The following is a 21326-nucleotide window of genomic DNA, read 5'->3' as shown; positions in this document are numbered from 1 at the left end:
CATTTGAACAACAAAGTCATGTGGAAAAGTGAGTAAACAACTACCTGGCTTCCTGTTGGCCTCGTGGTGTAAGATGCATATTACCATACCATATTACCCCAATGTCTGCTGTTTGATTCCACCCAGTGACCTTTGTTGCATGTGATCCTTCTCTGTCTTCCCCCATGTTTACTCCTCTCCTTTGAAAAATATCTAATAAAGGCAAAAAATATAAACTGTCCTCACCAGAAAAATGACTGCATTTGTTGTTAAAATCTTTAAAGCAACCTGCCCTGTTTTCTGCCAAGTGATGTCATCTGGTTGTGTACATAATAATTAATAATGGCCTCTTTAAGTAACGCAGGGACAGTAGAATGATGTTGTTATACTGCAAAGAAAACACTTATGTGGGAGGTCAGAAGGAATGGTTGGGTGTACAAAGCTTCTTAATTAGCTGTTATGGCTATTTCTGTGTCATTGATGGGTGGGATTGAGTGGTGTGAGAAGTGTGCTATGTTGCACCAGTAACCACACCTAACAGTTATGTCACATTGTACTGACACACCCTGGAGTACATGCCTACATCACTACAGCATGGTGAGAAGTTGGACTACTGGAGGTCAGTAAGATTTTAAGTTAGTGTTAAGTTGCAAATTAACAATTCATCTTCACCAGCCCACTCAACACCAGCCAATCTTGCTTTTGCTGACCTCCAGTAGATGGACTTCTCACCATGCTGCAGTGATGTAGAAGGGTGTGTAGTTGCAGGTGCAACAGAACACACTTCCAGTGGCGATTCTAGAATGGTGTTGGGGCCCCAGGCAAAAATCCCAGGGGGCCCCACCAACCAGCGTTTATTACCATTATGATATAAATAATATGACACTGATGAAAAAATCTATCAGAGATCTAAACTTTTTTTATTTAAAATGTTCACATTGGTAGTTTTTTAGACACTATAAATATAAAGAACATTAAAAACCTTGTGATTTTTAAAATATAAAAGAACAATATCAATATCAACCTAATATATATATATATATATATATATAGGGTATATATTGTCAAAGAATCTAGGGCATGTGTTATCAATTAAAGTGCAATTTATTGAACTCAGTTATCAGTATCAGCACTGATCTGCCTGTGTTGGTGTATCTTCCTGCTCGTGACAGGCAGGGGGTGGGGTGGTCGTCAGAGTGGCCGTCACGCTGGAGGTGGACACTGACTGAACTGATATGACAAAAAAACCCCAAAAACAGGGTATAGCTTATATTGTCATAAATAATCTTTAGAGGGCATGGCATATGGCATAATTAACGTGGAATACTTAACTTACAGTTTTCATTATCAGCATTTGGGGGGGCCACTTTATCCTCCTTATTTGCTGCTGTCAGAAACTTCAATAATGATCCTGAGGAGAGAAGAGATAAGAAATTGATATAGTATCCTATATGATACTTATTACAGTAGCATGTTAATGATTCAATTCAAAATGCTTTCACACTATAGAATTAGAATTTCTGAAGTTCAACTTTTAAATGTTCTCCTTGGACATAGCTTTCATTATTCATAGCTTTCATAGCTTAGATCGGAAACATCTTTCATCAGTTAAGCTAACTTACAGAAAAAGCTATTGTCTAACATTTAGCTGTTTTTTTTCCTTCCAAATCACGATTTACTGGACCAACTGCAAAACTTTTTATACCTATTAGTCATTTAGACCCCCAAATATGTAAAAATAGGTCCCAGGTTAAAAAATCCCGGAATTACCCTTTAAGTTACTTTTTAAGTGCCCATTTAATGGGGTCTTTAAGCCAGAAATAAAGGGTATAACTTCAATAGTTTGGCCCAAGATGACAGTTTTGTCAGAGAATGAGGAAATGTGATACACACAGCAAAAAGATCCAAAGAAAATGTCATGCCAAGGTTAACACAATTCAGTGAAATATAGTTATTAAATATTCAAGCTATTGATAGGCAGACAAAGTTAGAGGCAGCTGCTTAGTAATCCAAGGAGACTGCAGTCTCATTAAGCTGTACTGTACAGAGGACCTTGAAAGCACAAAATGGCCCCAACAATGAGGTGAATCAGATGCATCTCTGTAGGATGACTCTGGCTTCTCAATAGCATCCTGATGTCTGGCATTGTTGCCTGGCTGTCTGCTCTCTGACCGATCCTGACAGTGGAAGTGTCTGAGTGCCACTCACTCAGTGCCCTTGCGTCTGCCAGGGCGTGACACACACTCATCGATACGTGGAAAGATACTCTCTGTAACGGCAGGGGATAAAATTGAACTGATTTAATCAAGGCAATCGATACTCACCTCACCTTCTGCCAAATGACAATGTGATTGAGGGCATTTAATAGCAATAACAGAGTGCCACTGTGTGAAGATGAACTCCCAGGCAGCTGTTTTCAAATTGCCATCTTCATCTCTTAGGAGTTGTACAGATGAAAAAACAATGCTTCTCCTTTGTTGTTGATCTGGAGAAGGAAAATATTTCCATAGTGTAGGTACAAAGGGCTAAAAATAATGATCTGTGTTTGTATGGTTTCGTTCCTCAAACCATCTCGTCCCCACAGTTATTGCTTTGGGAGTTGGTTGTTTTTTCAGACGTGACAAATTCAGTTGTCCTTCAGGAAAACAATCTTTATAATTAGACTGTCACTGCAATTAATGACAATGTTTACCATCACAGCTTATAGAGAAAGTCCTTTCAAGGTTGTGGTTGTTTAGTTCTGGCGATAGAAAAGTTTCTAAATGAGAACTATCTAAAAGCCTGTCTACTTGTTACACCTAGCCCACCTGGACCTTTATCCGCCTTGAGGATCTAAACTTATTCTGTTCTCTCAACAACATTGATTCTCCCCTTTCCTATTTTGCAACAACTTCCTCTCATGCAGGATGTTGTTATCTGGGCGGCGGCTATTATAGGTTGTTTGGTGCTGACCCGTGGGGTTGTATGGTCTCTCATACTCCCAGCTCTTATCCAAAGTGATTCCGACAGGCACATTAAAATGCAAATTCTTGCCTGTGCACTCCTTGCCATTTTGTCACTTCCTTTCTCCTTGTGTGGCACGTTGAGGGGAAAGGAATTAGAGAGCTGGCCCTGGGGTTGAATATTCAAATGGCCACCTGATTTCCCAACAGAGCAGCACCAGCCAGGTTTCCATTTACATAGTTCTCTTTCCCCATTTACTGCCCATCAACACTGACTGACTCAACCACAACTATCCACTAGACCATTCACAGGACTTCCAACTCCGACTGTGTGATGAACATTCTAACAGTGAACTAGGCCTTCCCATCTCCATCAACCACATTGTGCTTCTTGAAAAGACCCATTTACAAAACTTCAGAGCCAAACAAAAAGGCATAAAAAAGTCATCATTAGAATAATGCTGTAGAAAATGGCCCTTCATTACCCCAATAGGTCTATATGCTTGTTGGTGGAGGTCAATGCTTTCATGTAGCACTGGAGGGGTTACTGGGGTTTGACTGGCCAATTAGATATAATTAGTATGTAATGCGGAATATGAGCACAATAGCATCAAGCCTAAAAGGAACTGGATCTGGCTGTTGCCCTGTGTTCACTAGGAGAAAGATGCCCATCAACGGGCTGAACTGCTCTCTCCTTGAAAGTACAGGAAAAGGCTGATGTCTTTTTTTCTCATAGATTTGTATTTGGTAAAATAAGCATGAGTTGCAGAACAATGCCAATTGAAGCATTTAAGAAAAAGAGTGCCAACAGTATCCCTTGAGCAGACATCATATGGTAAACACACTTGTACAAAGAATATATAAGTGGGTGATATAACACTTTTTAACTGGAGTTGCAAATACTTTGACAGAAAGAGAGAGAAAAACAGAGCAAATAGAAGAGAGCAATAGGAGCCACAAAATATAGTTATCACATTTAAAAATATGTGCACTGATTTGGCTTTTCTGAAATTTTGATGGACACTTTACAAGGAGCACAAGTCAAGGAGCAACAAAAGCACAATCACCTTTAGTTTTCAGCCTTGACCATGCTCTAAGGACCTGAGGCAGTAGAAGTTATGACTGCTCTTTAAAAAAGTACTGATTTAGCATTGCACTCCTGAAGTTGTTGGACTCATGATGGACAGTTTAAAAGCAAAGGACTAAACATGGAGCTCAAAATTTTGCTTCGCACCATACATAATTCTAAGATTGACATAAGCTCCACATGTAACTTGTATATAGTTGAAGACAAAGTCATCATGGAAGTTTTTATCATTGGTCATACTCAGGAATATGGCGATAAGAAGTGTACAAAAATAATGTCTCCACAGCAAGCCTGTCTTCATTGTACCTGTCTCTGTCAATGACTGCCCTCTTCTCCTGCGTGCCTGAGCTGAATGGCTAATTACCTGGATAAGGTGCATGAGGAACAGTCAACCACAGCAGCCACCTGTCGGCTGGAGCGTTTCCAAATGACAAACGCCTGCAGGGCTGTGCTGCCCAGGTTGAGTCTGTGTTTTCCACTCTGTCGCCTTGCACCACACCTCAGCATGGCAGCACCAACCTGGGGAGCAACTGTTGTCTTTACTAATTTACCCAAAATAGCTGCCCGCCTCAGGCTCTTCCATGCTGTCAGTGCTGGTGAAGAGCATCTGTTTTGAACTGCAGGGGCAAGCGTAATCACATTGCGTAGTGGCTCTGGCCGTTACCCGGGCTCCCAGCTAATAATACGGTATGTTTGGCTGTTCCTGACATATCACACTTCTTGAAAAGACTCCTCATGACACACAGCGAATCAAGGAAAAGAATGAACAAAATCAATTTTTCAATTTTTACTAACTGCTGCCCTACAAAACAACAAGTCAAAACAAAACAGAAAACCTTTAACCTTTCACTTTGTACTGTGGTCAGGGTATTCATGGTTATCCATAAATAATTATGTGGTGAAGGTATTGATTGACCAGAGTTCAAGAAATATTAAATATTTTAAAGCCCTGAATTAAACTTTCGTTGGAGTACAACTGCTCTAAATGGAAAGACACTCTATTTACGTGTGTGTGTGTGTGTGTGTGTGTGTGTGTGTGTGTGAGTGTGTGTGTGTGTCTATGTGCGTGCTATGAACATACGCGTGAATGTGCATTTTTGTTGGTGTGCCTGTGTGTTTCTGTGAAGCAGAGGAAACTTGGGAAAGGTTGAAGAGAGCATCTGAAACATATAACGAGGAGTAAATAAAAACTTCTGGAGCAACTGTTTGGGTTGATGTGTGACTGGCTGGCAAACCGGAGGAAATCAATATCATTCCTCAGTTTGTGTGTAGTGTTCTCTTGCCTATCGCTGTAGCCAGTCAGAGTATGACTCAAATACAATAATTAGCATCCACAGAGAAAAATGTTTCTTTCAGCTTTCAACAAGTCTCCTGATCCCCTCACTTCCAAAGCATATTAGAGAGTATAGAGCTTCCCAAGGATATTCTTACTGAAATCTTTACAGGTGCAGCTCAAAAGCCTGCTGCAGGCTTAGTGGTGGATGTTTTTTAGAGTATTTGGGCAAGTATCACGGCTACGGTCAAGCCTCAGTATATTCCTTTCTCCACTATAACCTGATACTTACAAGCAAGGCATTTTACTAAGAAGAAAGGTAATTTGTGAAGGGTATTGCAATGAAAATGTGTTTTGGTCAGCCAAGAGAAAAAGGTTTTAAATCTGTCTCTTGAAGGTACTATGATGTTACCAAAGTACAGCTTTATTGTTTTGTAATAAAACCAAATTGTATAATGTGAGGTAGCTCTCAGATGAAACATAACAGCACTGAAACAAAATTACCTTGCCATTATCTCTAAAGCGCACACGGATCATTTCAATCTGGATGAGATGAGGGAAAACATCAGGACTTCAGAGAGAGAGAATTGTTTGGAGAGCCTTTAGTGTTTAAGTGTAAACATGTGTACACATATCCAATATGACTCTGATGGCCTGAGCCTTTGAGACCCTCACCTCACTGGTTAATGCGTACACACACAGAGACACACATACACACACATACAGTCCAGTATGTGTCCAGCTGAGAGGCCATTGCAAAGTGACAGTGGAGGGATTTTGGAAGCAGGTTGATGGCGGGGGGAGTGCTGCTTAATGTGGCATCTGTCGCACAACAGTATGTTCCAGCTAGAACAGAGGGCTCAGGGCCACTGGGGCCTGGTGTAAAATATACTGTGGAGAAGGTCACTTTCCACAGCTCTACTGAACCAGGCCACGATCCAGACTGCTGCGAGTGCTGGCTTCCAGTGATGTGCCCACAAACACAAATAACAACATGCTAAGTCTCTGAGGTAATTATCCACACCAGGCAACGGGATAAATGATGCCACAAAGGACAGAGAGATGTTTATGAAGACATAAAAACACACTGGGAGGTAATGTACAGTGTGTAGTCCTGAATTGATTGAAATTAGTCAGACTGCAGGCAAGGCCTGTTTTAAGATGTGTTCAGACTGCATACAAATTTGAGATGGCATACAAAGTCAATAGGTATGTCATAGTAGAAAAAGTGCAGCTGTAATTAATAACATTAATTGAAGGCTGCATTCCATTTAGACTTGTCAGTTCAAGGGTCCAGGCATGATCACACACCCACACTGGCCTAGCTTACTGGTATACTTAAATGGAAGTCATCCATCGTTAACAGTATTAGTTCCACCTGTGCTTTTCCTGCTATTACAAGTCAAAATGTCTATAAAAGGTCGATTTGTACTATCCATTGCTAATTTGTTCATGTCCACTCAAGCCTTTACAGGCCTTTTTTCACAGCAGACTTTTTGACTTGACATTGCAGGAAAAGCACAGGTGTAATTAATAACATCACCGACTCTCAGGAGGTGACTCCACTTCATAAATATACATAGATGAAAAAGGAGAAAAACTGGAGGAAAACAACAGAACTGGAGTTCCTGGTGAGTTCTGAGATCGGTCTTTGAGTTTCAGCTGTCACATAAACACAGACACGTACACAGTGTGTGCTAGCTACAGTTTGCGTCTTCTGGGTCAGTACATTGTTTTGGGCTAAAACACTGCAGCGGGGAAATCCATGCAGTCGTTTGCTGTTAAATCCTACCGGTTATCAAGTAGCAGGTTGCATCTTCAAACGTATTTTCATGATCTCATAGTTGCCTGAAATGACAAAATGTTTGCCAGACACAAAACCATTGTTGAAATCCAATATTTCCACAGTCCGCGCTACCATTGCCCTAGTCAAAGCTAGTGCTGCGGAAAAGAAGAGCAGAGTGGAGCAGTGCAGTGCAAATGTTGGATTAAACTGTTTGTGGGATCACCTGATTTGTCCTGTGTTTGTGTAGGGAATGCTATGTGACCACGTCACTTAGAGTCATGCAGTACTGTACAAGTTCTGCAGTTACAAATGGGGCTACGGCTCACAGAGACTGATGCCATCATTAATCAACATGATCTTTTCAAAAATAGTTTTATTAGCATTTTATTGACAGTCAAATGATTAGATGATGATCATCATCTCAAAGATCAGGCACCTAACAGTTCATATCCACATCTCCACAGAGAATTAATTACTCAAAAGCAATTTCCATCATATCTTGAGAAATGCCCAGTGGCTTGCATCTTATCTTCTTCATCACTGTAGCACATTTTTACTATCTCTGTTTTGGCCGAATATGCATTCCTCTTGATCTCTCATATTCAATACAACTTCCCTATTGGATTAATTTGCCTGTTATTACTTCCATGCTTCTAACCTCAGTTGGGAACAAATTGGTGAGAAGCTTGAAATGGGTCTGCTAATAGGATATCTAATCTTCCATTATTAATGACCAGCTACTGAATACAAAACTTTTGTCTCAGCTATCTTCCTACTCTGGCCATTGATTTCATCTGAAGTAATCAAGCTCTGGTGATCAATCAGATCAATCAGTAATCAATACTTTCAGGTGTGTATACTGTATGTATTTGTAGGTTGGTCATATATGGTCACTCATATCACAATCGATGGCCTGGTTTTTCTTTTAATATCGTAAAAAGTTCTCAGAGCATTCGATGCTTCCAGAATCAACTCTCAAGGGTCAAGCCAATATTTTTTACCAGACAAGGAGTGCAGTACATTTTAACTATTACTATTTAAATGCCAAGAAATCTCTGTATTTCCTTTTGGGCTAAACATCAGAAGGAGGTGTAGCAAGATATTCAAGACTGAACTTTGAAAGTTAATCTTTTAGCCAAAATGGATGTGGAAGTCCTTAAAGAGCCTAGAAAAATGGAAATTGACAAACTCCAGCTACCGAGGAAGATTGTGTTATACAATAAAAAGCTCCAGAACAGCTACTAAATTAACCTTGAGGTGAGTTGTTTTGTCATTTTATGAATGGGCTGTATTGTATTTCATGGTATTTATCTGATCTGTCGTGCTCCTAACTTCATTGATGATATCAAACAAGCAAGTTAATCCTACTGTATAGTTGTTATAGTGTTGATGCTTTCATGGTTAGTTTTTCCAGTAGTTTCAAAGTTCAAATCTTTGTCACAAGGAATCAAAATAGCTTTTGAATTATAAGTAACAATAAAAATGTGAAGAACGTGAACCTCTTCTTGCAACTGCTTTTTGTGTGTGTCACATCAGATTTAATGGTCTATGATGGTTCCACTTATTTGAAATTATTCCTACTCATCTTTATTTTTAGCCTTGCAGTTACATAATGCCATTAAATTGCCATACCACAAGGCTCAAATAAGTAACAAATGATCCTTCTGAAGAAGCAATAACCTTGGTTGCAGTAACTATTCCCCAATGATGTCATTCCTTCAACAGGCTGAGACCGCTGGGAATGGGAAACAGAGAAGAACTCCTTTACCTTTTTCAAGACTTCAGAGCACCACACAAGTGTAAAGTAGCCAGTACTTTTAATGTTTAATGTTTTGCATCAAAGAGAAACCATCTTGCACCCATACAAAACAACACTGTTTTATCCATGTCTGCTTTGAATTAGAAGAAAGATTATAAAACTGCCAACAAATCTGGACTGAGCAAATGTTTTCATTATTTTTCAAATAAATGGACACTTAAATATTGAGCATCACAGGCAAACAAATTTGAAAGAAGGAAAAAATATTTACAAACAGTATTTAGTAGGTTGTTTTGCTGTGAGCCTCTGAAGCTGAATTTAATCAGTTTTCACCTCAAGTGGAATTCATCTTCAATTCAAAGAGTGTTGGACACACACACACACACTTCTGATAGGAATCACTTTGATTTTATTTGGCAATTTCAACCGGAACAGCTCGCCTCTATATCAAAAGAGCAAATGATCTTACAGGAAGGGAGTTCGTGCAACCACCATTTTGGTGCAATCTAAATAGCTTTTTGATTTACACAATATTTATAAGACAGGGTTTGCTTTTGATGGATCCTGTAGTCTTTCAAAGGCACTAAATTCTGTAGCGAAGAGAGAGCTTGTTGACTTATCCCAGAAGACACTGACTGAATACAGAAAGGACCTGGATGTGTTCAATGAGATTTGTTTATGTTGTTGATGTATTCAAATTTGTGTCAAGATTTGACTTTGATGCATGTTCAGAAAGTATTAGGACAGTGGTATGTTATTTTATTGTTTTGGTTCTGTACTTCAATACATTAGATTTGAAATAAAACAGTAAGTACGCATTACCCTAACCCTAATAATTTGAATTCTTAAATGTCAGAATGTCAAATATTTAGAAGTACAATTTATACATACAATTAAAGTTGTAAAATATTATCTTTGTAGCACACGGTGCATAATGACTAAAAGACATCACAGTTTTTTCAGTGCTGACAGTCACAGTGTTAATGACTGACTTTCAGAAAAAGCTGCAATCCACTGCCATCAATGACAGCCATCTATTTTCAAGAACACAGACAGAGACTGAAAACAAGAAAAGAGCTGAGATTTTTATTTTCCTACAGGAGAAAATGTCTACAGGGTATTGCCAGAAGGGTATTTTTGTGACTTCATGGTTCTTTTTTGTCTCCTTAGGAGGAAGATTGAGTGAAAGCACAGTCTTCTAGAATTAGCCTTTGGTGCCCTTTTACATTGCCTGTTCTAATAGCAGTGAATTATGCTGACAAAGTAAGTGCTATAAAGGCCGTCAGCCAAAAGACAAGACTTGTTGAAGTTCCCATAAAATTTGAGGAAAACAGACGAGAGTACACTGAATTCTCCTTCCACATCCCTTGGGTCAGGAACAAAGCTGGGTGTTAAAGTTGGTCTTGGCTGTGAAAATGCAGTGAAAGCAGCCCGACTAATCCTGCGGTGAGCCATTGTAACGCTAATGATACACCGTGTGCATTTCTTCTGTCTGGTCCAACTGACCCTGGGTCGCTCTGATCAGGCTTTAAGGAAGCTAAGGATTACATCAGCTTTGTTTGTTTGCTGGAAGGGGAGAATGCAAGACCTTGTTCTTAGAGAGAAGCAGACAAGGGCATCTGCCAGTGTTATCTGCCAAACGGACAGAAAACCAGCTCCTTTTCCCTCCTTATAGAATATAGATTTTTCATCACCTGTCCACTATATTGTGCAACACATTACAATTGAGTCTACATACCGAATTTGTACATTATTCCAAAGTATCTAACACAATGTTCTACTCATGCTGTACATCATCCTTTTTTGAAGCATTTATGCCTTACCTTAGTTTGGTGGTGGTGAAGTGGCGCAATCGACTGAAAACGTCCCAGTGCTCCGTTTTTTATTCAGGAATTTTAAAGAACAACTACTGACACATTTCTACTTTTTTAACACTTAACTGATGTAAAATAATGTAAAATGAAATAATGTAAAGCTGTGATAAAGGTTCATGATATAACATAACAACCCATATGGCTGGTACATAGATCCATGCATCTCATGATAATAAACAAAGTAAAAGCTTTAAAATGAAAAATGTCAATAAAAATAAAATCTAAAAACAATATACTTAAGAAAGATAATGAAACAAGTAACAGTACAGTAGTAAGTAAGAAAAGTTACAAAAAACTATGAGAAAGCATTCAGAAAAAAGTAAACTTCAAGAAGTGATTTTGACATTTTTTTTATTTAGCCCAACATTCTTAGTACATTAGCGTCAGACAGAGTCCTGCACCACTCCACTTTTACAAAACCATACTTGCCCCGCACCTGCAAAGCTCAGTAACTAAACCGACCCTTTACCAACAGTTATCTCTCAATCAATTCAAGACCCAACCTGACCCATTAATGGAACAGTTCGACATTTTGGGAAATACACTTATTTGCTTTCAAGCTAGTTTAGCTTAGCATAAAGACTGGGAGCTGGGGGAAACAGGTTGCTTGGCTCTGGGGGGAAATCAGCCAACCAGCACCTTTAAAGCTCACTAATTAACATGTTATATATTGTTTGTTTAATCCCAAAAAATAGTCCCAAAAGAGTAAAACAACAAATTGTGGTTTTATGGGCGGTTATGTGACTGGCCAATAAATAGTCTGGCACATAAATCACCTTAACACAGGCAGAATAGCTGTTTCCCCCTGCTCTCAGTCTTTATGCTAAGCCTTGCGATCTCCTGGCTGTAGCTTCATAATTAATGGAATATATAGTATCGATCTTCTCATCTAACTCTTGGCAAGAAAACAAATAAGTGTATTTCCCAAAATGCAGAACTATTCCTTTAATGCGATTTGACTCCTGACTAGCTGTACATGTAATCAAACAGGCTCAACTGGCTGCCCTCATAGGCAGTATAGGCAAATGGTAGGGGTGCCAAGATACTGTTGAGGTGCATAAAGGCCCATGGAAATTATTAATAAAAAATAATTAAAAAACATCACAATGATATGTGCAGATTGCAGATCCAGGCAAAAGCTCCCATGTTTTCAATGGAGAGATGCACACTCAGATCTCTTCGAAATTGGGCATACTTTATGGACAGTTGGCACAGCTTGAATACCTTAATTAATTATCTTAATCTCATGTCACGGCAGCAGAATTGTAGGGTACATTCACTTTCATTTTGACATGTAAGTGACCAGACAATTGCTTTCCTCTTTGACTTTTAGGATTGGTAAAATGACGGTGATGAAGATTAAAAGAAAAAGAATGCACCAGATATTATTTTCATGTTTTTCCTTGCTCCTGTTTTTACCTAACCAGTATCTAATTGATTTTACCTGTATTGATAGATTCCTGATTTTTAAAAAAAACTGTGAAAAGCTTTTGCCAATATTGTTGGCAATTGTGTTGTCAAAAACCAGTAGCACTACCACGCTTAAACAAGAGGCCCAAGTGTTTTTTTGCCTTTGGATTGTAATCAGGCCCAACACAAGGTGAGTGGTGTCCATCCGCAATCTTTCTAAGTGTGTATCACAGGCATGTTTGAAATGCATCAGAGCTTCCCATCCATCTGAGTTTTAAGACGGCTCCATGGAGATGATTGACGACAGCAAAAGGCTGCTCTGGGAAGAGGCTCCATGTGAACAGATGAGATCACAAATTTCATCTCTTTCTCTGTCACAGTCTCTCTCTCTGTCTCTCTCTCATTTTCTCTCTATGACATAAACAAACACAGGTGCATCACACACAAACAGTGCATATCCAAGCATTTTTATCACTTTTCCCCCCCTTTCATCTTCATGGTGGCAGTAAAAGGTGGAGAGAATAAAAAGTTCAAGGTAAAAATACAAAAAGAATAAAGTCTGAGCGAGTCTTCAAGGTTCCTGGGAAGATGTGAACTGTGACTCTGTAGGATGAATTAGGAGTCATCTTTAAATGGGCGGGCAGAGTGTTCTTCCAAGATGCCACGGCCTTTGTTTTATTCTTCCTCATTTGGAATATCCATAAAAAACCCTTTTATATCATATAATCTGTATTCTTTCCCTGAGAGATGGATGTAGTCAATAAGTGCTGAGTGATTTGGTGTTTTTCAAGTGTGAAAACAGATGTTAATGTGGGCTTTCATGGGAATGTGAACTAGGAATCAGTCCAATAATGGTTGGTTCAGTTGTTGTGTGTGCAAGTGTGGAGAGACATACACATTAAGAGACCGAAATTGCCACAGGCTGGATTAGAGGCCATTTTCACCATCAACTTCCAGGAATTTAGCATTTCTAAAACATTCCAGAATCTTGGCATTCAACCATGGCCAGAAGCTATGAAGAACCTTGATTCTACTACAGTATCAGGTCCCTCTGTCATGTCATTTTATTAGTGTAATGACCCATCGATTTAGCATTTATGCAACAAATCGTATTGATGCTGGCTGTGGGCCAAGTCAATCACAGGCAGGGCCGGCTGTGCATCTTGGCAAAAGAAGGTGATTAAACTGACTTGGAAAAGCTCAGAGAAATTCTGTTTCCCCACCCTGACAAACAGGATGCAGCCTGCAAGCAGCACACCTGACTGAGTTTCCTCCATTCTTTCTGTGTCTCCCTCAGAGATGGGAGGAGGCAGGTGGGTGCACTTCACCTAGGTTTGGCACATTTGGCCCTATGAGGTATGTGTGGAAGAGGTGTGGATGGCTCAGAGTGGGAGCAACAGATCGACTTGGCAACGTGGGTTAGGGACGGAGTGTGTTGAACAACAGGAACAGCTTGAAATCCTGCTCAACCTCAATATGTGTTTCCTCTTGTGTTGTGTGTGATTTGTTTCTTCCTCAACACAGCCCATGATCCCCCACACAGGGTCACCTGTGTACAACAATACAATAATATACCCACAAAGTATCAAATTCCCTTTGCCCTTTCCCTTCCCTGCCAATTTGATATTTGCATTTAGCAAATTGGCAAAGCTGATTTGCATATGATGCATTTTTGTGTGAGTTTGCCCTTCAAACACATACTGTTGGCCATTTGATCAGCAGCAGTTTGACAGAATGAGGTCGAACCAAGCAGCGTTAGACAGTAATGCATTACTGACATGTTACAGTAATTACTTTTTTTAGTAATAGATAGTGTTATATTTACATTACGGTTTCTAATCCCAGTAACACTCCATTACTTTGATATTTCCGGGGGTTTGTTTGTTGTCTTACAGGGGATGGAGGGTTTATATTAATTTCGTCTTTTGCACGTTCAATAAACAGACTGGTTCTGTTAGCTTAGCATGGGGGCTGATGGTGTGGGAAGGCAGCTAGCGTCCCAGTAACTCCAACGTCTTTTTTATATACTGTATCCTCTTAGCTGGCTAGCTAACCACTGCTATGCCTACATTTAGGAATCACCTGGGTTTTTTCAGAGTTGGAGGGTCTGTGAATCTGTGAATCTTCAGTGTCAGAACATAGTGCATGCAGTCATCGGGCCTAAGCTAAATGGTGATGGTCATTAAATACCTCCAAACTAGCTGCTTGTTAAAACCACAATGTCTCATTTTCTCTTTCTGTGATCTGTGGGTGGAGTTTTTGGAAGACACCTTTGACGGAGCTGGAGTGAGTAACAGAAAGCAATATAGGAATATGTAACTAATTACTTCTGTTATTAAGTATTGGTAAGATGATGTATTTTTTCAGTGAGTAATGTGTAATGAGTTACTGATTACATTCTTCAAGTAACTTGCCCAAAATCACAAGGTAAACTTGTGAAATTAGATTTTCAAGGCATTTAAAAATGTTTTTATTATTAGTCAATGACAATATTTTTTTTTCTGTTTCTGAAACACCATTTTTCATCCATCCCTGACCTTCCTGCAATGGTCGTTCCAATTATTGTGGGCTAAAGAAGATAGTGGATATATTAGATATCATCTATTCGAAAACCTTTACACTTTAAGGAACATTTGACATTTCCACCAACATGTTGTCTGTCACTACATCAGATAACAATGGCAGGTAACCACAGACATGCCTGTTTCAGTGCTGCTGCCACAACAAGAATACTTAAAGATTGCCGTTTGTCCCCATTCATCTCACACACTGCTCCCACTTTAACATATTGGCATTTCTGAGGTGCTTGGCGGTAATTGTCAGCCACATGGCGGCTCCTCGTTTGTTCCACTGACATTTTGCCTTTGGTTGATTGTGTATTTAACAGGGGAAGAAAAGCAAAATTAATTGGAGAGAAGCCCTAATCTGTCTGCTTGAAATGTCACCCCTGTATTGTGATGCCTATACTGACACAGTGGCACACAAGAGGCAGTGACAGAAGGGAGAGAGAATGAGAGAATTTCAGAGGAAGAGGAGAAAAGCGAATAAATAATAATAATAAAGAAATAAAATACAAAATGAAAAGCAAAAGAGGAAGATAGACATTCTCAGAAAGCAATGGTGCTCAAAGATGCATACTTGAACCTCAACATTAATCTACAACAACTGCAAATTACCAAACATTCATGTTGTGGGCTCTTTAGTTGTGTCTCTGAGCTCTGATGATGAAAAAAATCTATTGCAGGGTGAAGTTTTGAGAAACATATGAGAGAAACAGGGGATTTGTCGTTCTACTCTGGTTGGTATGGAGCAGCATTCAAGTTTGCATCCAAGGCGTAAGACGGTGTAGTCCCTCATTCGTCCAGGAGTGTTCTATCGTAGAAAAGGTTTCAGTCGTAGTCATCTGGACCCTGTTTTCAGAATCAAGACGTTTCGGCTCCCATCCGGAAGTCATTCTCAATTGTGAAAAAATGGGACGGTAACTAGAAATTTTAGCTACTCTGTGTTACATACGCCCTGCCCTCAGGAAGGAATTTACCTGAGTGTCTGTTAATAGCTAGTTTCACCTGAAACTGACCTAATTGTTTCCAAGATGGCCCAGTAATCAGGCCTATTGTTTTCTGGCTGCACCTACCTCATCACTGTTAAGTACCTGATTAGCATGTGATTGGCGTGACCAAGGTGTTAATACACTGTGATAGACTTTGGGCAGATTGAATCTCTCTTCTCTCTCTGGTCAGCTCTCAAAGCAAACCTTGCCAAACCAAGTAGTCCTGGATGTGTCTATCGTTTTTCCAAGCCCGGTATCATAACTGGTTAGCAGGGCAACAGGGAAAGGACCCAAACGCAGACAGTACAGGCAGAGCTGGAGCAGATCAATGGTTTATTCACAAAAATAAATTCAAGGCTGAATGAGTACTTTTACTTTTGATACTTTACATTTTGCTGATGATACTTACATACTTTTACCTAAAAGGACAGTTCACCCCAAAATCAACGATACATATTTTTCCTCTTACCTGTAGTGCTATTTGTCCATCTAGATTATTTCAGAACTATTGTCTTTCTACCGATAGTTCCTACATGAAACTGCTCACAGCAAGGTCTGTAGATTATCTTGAGTAACTGGGTCATGATTTCTGGAGAGAAACATTGCTGTTGAGTGTTTCAAATGTATTTTTTTGGCCCTTTGAGCACCTCAAGCCGAGTGCCATATAGTTCCATTATATTCAAAAAACATCTCTACAGCCGATATCTCAGAAACTCTTTAACTAACTTACAACAAAACAATCTAGATGGACAGTCAAGAGGAAAAATCCGTATTTTTGATTTTGGGGTTGAACTGTTATTAGTACTTTTACTTAAGTAAAGGATCTGAATACTTGTTCCACCACTGCACTTCAGTTTCTGCAGTGTATTGTTCTCCACTCCTTCAGTGGTTTAATCATCTGTTAGCATTCTTAACCAAGAATGTTTCATGAGTCATATCCACTTAACATCTGGCAACACTTGCCAAATGCTTATACATCGAGCAGAGAAACAAAATGGTGACCAACAGTGACCCAAGTTGAGGTGTCAAGGTCAGCAGTAGAAGCGGTTTTCTTGTCATCATGTAATAGAGTGTAATTTATGCCTTGAGAAATGTATGATCAAACTACAGTATGTAATGGTTTTCCAGTCCCCTGTCCCCCGTCAGGGTCAGACAGCAGCATGTTGACAGTGAATTTCTTTCAAATTTCGAGGCACAAGATCTCTCTTCCCATCATGTCCCACAATGGCTCGACCTTTGCTGTCCACCCACACTCTATCTCACTTGATAATGTGAGACATGTACTTGTGTAAAAGGCTCAAAATCTTAGACCCACCGCTGTCGCTCATGTGCATGGTGACCAAATGTCTCCTATAAATTGGGTCAGTTCTGATTTTCATGCATTTGTGCCTCAGTGTATCACATAGCAGTGTATAAAAGGACATTGGGCACACAAAGGGGCAGAGTCATTACTGTCTTGTGACATGACATTGAAAAAAATGTACAGTATTACATTCTTTGTTAGCTTGCTCATTGTGTGCACTGACAATTTTTTTTTAAATGACCTCGGACGAGGGTGTTGACAGCAAAGGATGTCATTTAGTTATAGCATTCTTATCAAAGCCTTTTCATTAATTATAGGGCTCTATCATTAGTGGCACAGAATAGAATATACCTTTGTCCTTGTTACAGAGTTGTTGCTAAGTTTTTCATTACTTCAGATGTGTCACAGTTGTTTCCCCTAACATCTGGCCATCTTATTCATATCATAAGAGAGAATGTTGGGGTTACACTGTAGTACTTATTCTCTCTACATCATGAAGTTCACTTGTTTGTTTTTTTACATCATTGAAAACATCTTAACTATACATATACAACATCTGGATTCATTAAATACTGTTGCATTTTGATCAATCAGAAGTGATCAATCAGATAGGCTAATGTTTTACAAATACATGCAGATCAATGTCACATTCATCCATTCCTTCTAATGTGTAACTATTAATTCATAATGTCTTTCTAGTTAGTTTTATATACAAACAGTGAATTTGTTTATGTTAAATAAATAACTTGTAGATAAAGAATTAAAGATTACTTTAGCTGATGAAAATGACTTGAAGTGAATATGTTTCATCTCAGATTAGAAGAAAACCAGACTGTCATGAAGGGTGCTGCAGGATGCTGAGAACCAACACAGCCTGGAAAAGCTGGTCCTCATGTCCAAGGTTAGCTTCTGTAATTAAAAAAAAGAACAAAATTGTAATAAAAATAATGAAAAATGAACAGAAGTGTTTTTGTGGGAAGGATTCTGTTTGAAACTATATTATTTCTACTTGGGTGGAATATTCAATGCAGTGTACAGTAAATGCACTTACAGTAAAGACACAAATTATTATTATTTGTGTTTGCATAGATTCATAATCATCTAAGCAGGAAATTATTTTCCCTTCTGTCAGCCATCAGAGCAACCAATAGTCATGTCAAGCAGTTACTATAAGCATTTTAGCTGCTTGCTTCTGAGGTCGAGACTTACATGTCCACATGCGGATGCACATTCCACACATGGCAATAACGCTGGAGATCTGAAGTGCCCTGCCGCACTCTCCGCTCATCAGACAGTCCCTTGTCCGCAAGCAGCACTTGGGACAGCTGCTTCCTGAGCTTCTGGTCTCTGTGTCCTTGTGTTTCTGGGGCTGAGTTTGCCTCGTGTCCTGGTGCTTTTCATCCCACTCCTCACTCTCACCACTTCCCATGATGCTTGCAAGTGGAATACAATGGTTTGAGGATAGATGGGTCAGGTCTGTGAAGAAAATGGCAGGAACGTAATATTGTACTGTGTGTGCCACAGATTCACTAAAACTGAATTTTCACAGGGAATAACATGAGCCCACACACACACTCTCTCTTACAATAACAACATTCAGTGTCGTAATGCTGTGATTTTGTTTTGTTTTTGGAGACTTGGCAGCCAGGGTGTGTTTTGTTATTGCCTCTACCATTAATACTACTGTAATCTTACTTTGGTTTTAGGAATGTTTGCAACTACTCAGGTAACATTCCTGCCTCAAAGGACCTTATAAAATCTTAATGGACATACATTAACACACAAATAGTCAATTTAGTTAAATGTGAAATCAATTCTACTAGACAGGCCACAGTACCCTATTGAATCGGTGTGATGAAGATGTCTGCTCTCAGATAAAATCCATATGGGTATGTATCAGTCCTTTTTAACAGAGCACAGAGCATATTATGTGCAGAACTGTTCATTTCCATTAAAGAGAAATCATCTTCCACAAGTGTGAATCATTAACACTGTGGTCTAAACTTAAGTCCCTTTATGAACACTTTATTGAGTGAAGTCACATTGATTTGACAGATTAACAATTCTTTCACAGTGATGATCATTTCTTCTGCCAGGAGTTGAGGCCCCCTGTTTTAACTGTCGGATACAATTGCTCCCCAAAGACATTATCAGATATTAAGTGATAACCCTGATGGTGAAATAACATCTTATCTCTGCCATCCGGTGGCTCCCCATTTATTACCACTGACAGTAAATTAGATTGCTGGCATCTGGAGGGTATACTGGCATTTTGAGTGCACCTTTCCATCTCATTCTGTTTTCAAAATTTCATTGGTTTTCAATCATAAGTAATGAAATTCCATCAGCCTCCTTTGCCATGAAAGCAACTGGAGAAGGAAGTGAGAGACGGCCATTAAGAGTAGAGAAAACGAGTAATGGGCTTACCCTTTGCTTTCAGAGTTGCCTGTCTGTCGCTTTAAATCTTTTCTCTTTGTTGAGTAGGCTTTCCTTGGAGGAGACTGGTGAACACACACCTTCACCCTTGCAGACACTCACACGCTGTAATGAGCAACAGAGTGTCGATCTTTATGTCAGCCTGAGATTACACAAACAGAGCGGGTGTGTGTTCAGGTTCAACAGGTTTGACCAAGTGGAGTACTCTGACGTGAACTTATTTACAACAAACCAGCCATTTAGGCTTGTGTGTGAGTCTTAAAGGTGCAATAAGTAATGCAACCGCAAACCAAGAGGTTTGCCCCACCAAAAAATATCAATAAATTGTAAATTTCAATGTCTCCCAAAATGATTGACAGCTTGTTTACTGTATTACAGGGATGAAAACCAGACAGCAAGTCAATCTATGTTTTAAATATTTTCTAATGCTGTTAAATGTTTGTTTATAGCAGTAATGCTTTTAACACAGCAGTAAAACAGTCTTATATTTTCAATTATAATAATTTGAGCAACACTTTGAATAATAGCTTTTCATCTCTAAGTCAAAGTTTTCAAATATGTATGTGAATGTACTTTACATTTGTGTGTTCAAAAATATTATTTTGCTTTACATAGATAGATACATACATAGATAGACTTAACTGAAGTCTGAAGTGAAGTGAAATTTCAGCATTTCATTTGTATAATTCCTTCAATCAATTAATCTCCACACACAGTAATATTACCTTTTAATAGGCAATAACTAATACATTTCTTCTCAGCTGTGTGACAGAATATGTTCACAAGTGTGTTGCTCAGTGTTGCCATGGAAATGTAATCAAGTTTTAATAAATAATTACACAGAATAATTAATTGATTAGACAGCACATTTCATGACATGATGAACAATGATGAATGGAGAAAATCAATTTAGAGAAGCAATTAAAGCACAAACAATTTGAATCTGAATATATTCAAAGAATTGCATTCCATTAAGAAACGGAATTACTTACTGAACCATTCATCATCTAACGTAAAATGAACAAATTCATTAATTTCGTCTCTAAAATACATTGGTTAATAGGAAGAGAATGAAAATGTGTGTGTGTGTGTCAGTGGGATACTGGCAACAATAAGAAATGTCGAGGAGGTTTTCTCTTATTGTGCATGATTCTGTAATAATCAGACACAAAACAATGGTGTTTCTTCCATTCAAGGACATACAATTGTTGTATACAATTGAGTAGAATTGTGCTGTAATGAAAATAATTGAGTAATAAATGAGTTACTTTCCATCCTACTTTGACAGTCACTGTGGTGAGAGGTAGCAGTCATAGATGTGATGCAAGCTCCTGTTGCCACTGGAGAAAATGCAGAGGGTAGAAAATGTCAGCAATGTTAAAACGCCACAAGGTGAGAAGTCGTTCATCTTGACTGATAAACATAGGAAATCATTCATCAGTTATTTTCTGACATCAATTTTCATCTTTCCCAAGGTTGTTTAGCCATTAAATGTGTCTATTTTCTCTGTTTTTGGGTCTCTACCAACTTCTGAGTAAAATATCCACTTTCTTCACCAGCAGTCACTACTCTGTTGTCCATTTGTTGCTTAGCAGGCAGCTTACAGTGGGTTTATCAGTGTTTGTTCACTGAAAACAGCCACCTGCTTTTGCAGGGAAACAAGGTTGATTAAAGTGGTGAGCGTGAACCAAAACAGTAAAGTTGTGGGCCATAAACCCAAAACTATAAGCTAAAAGAAGCTAAATAGTCTGTAGAGCTGAGAGGAACTCACAGCTACTCCCTGCATGTGATTTCTTTTCAGAAATCACATGTCTGAAAAGGAATCTACTGTATGTTATGTAGTGATTAAGGAGACAGTGATTCACATTGACAGCCAGGGTTGAAGCAGCTGTGAAAACATGTATCCATTCTGCAGTGTCCTTAAGTA

At 39.0% G+C, this 21326-nt stretch overlaps 1 long non-coding RNA gene across 1 annotated transcript; it reads right to left on the bottom strand.

Moving 5' to 3' along the window:
- Window positions 1–15976: 15976 nt before the first annotated feature.
- Window positions 15977–19548, bottom strand: LOC122867236. The gene is made up of 3 exons (XR_006375872.1): window positions 19391–19548; window positions 18173–18439; window positions 15977–17872 (listed from the first exon to the last, which is right to left on the bottom strand). It is a non-coding gene; the product is annotated as an uncharacterized LOC122867236 (long non-coding RNA).
- Between the last annotated feature and the right edge of the window lie 1778 nt (window positions 19549–21326).

This window comes from Siniperca chuatsi, linkage group LG20 (genome assembly GCF_020085105.1).
Source record: "Siniperca chuatsi isolate FFG_IHB_CAS linkage group LG20, ASM2008510v1, whole genome shotgun sequence".
Classification (NCBI taxonomy): domain Eukaryota; kingdom Metazoa; phylum Chordata; class Actinopteri; order Centrarchiformes; family Sinipercidae; genus Siniperca; species Siniperca chuatsi.
The sequence above is the reverse complement of the archived record's forward strand: the minus strand, read 5'-3'. Positions and strand labels throughout refer to the sequence as shown.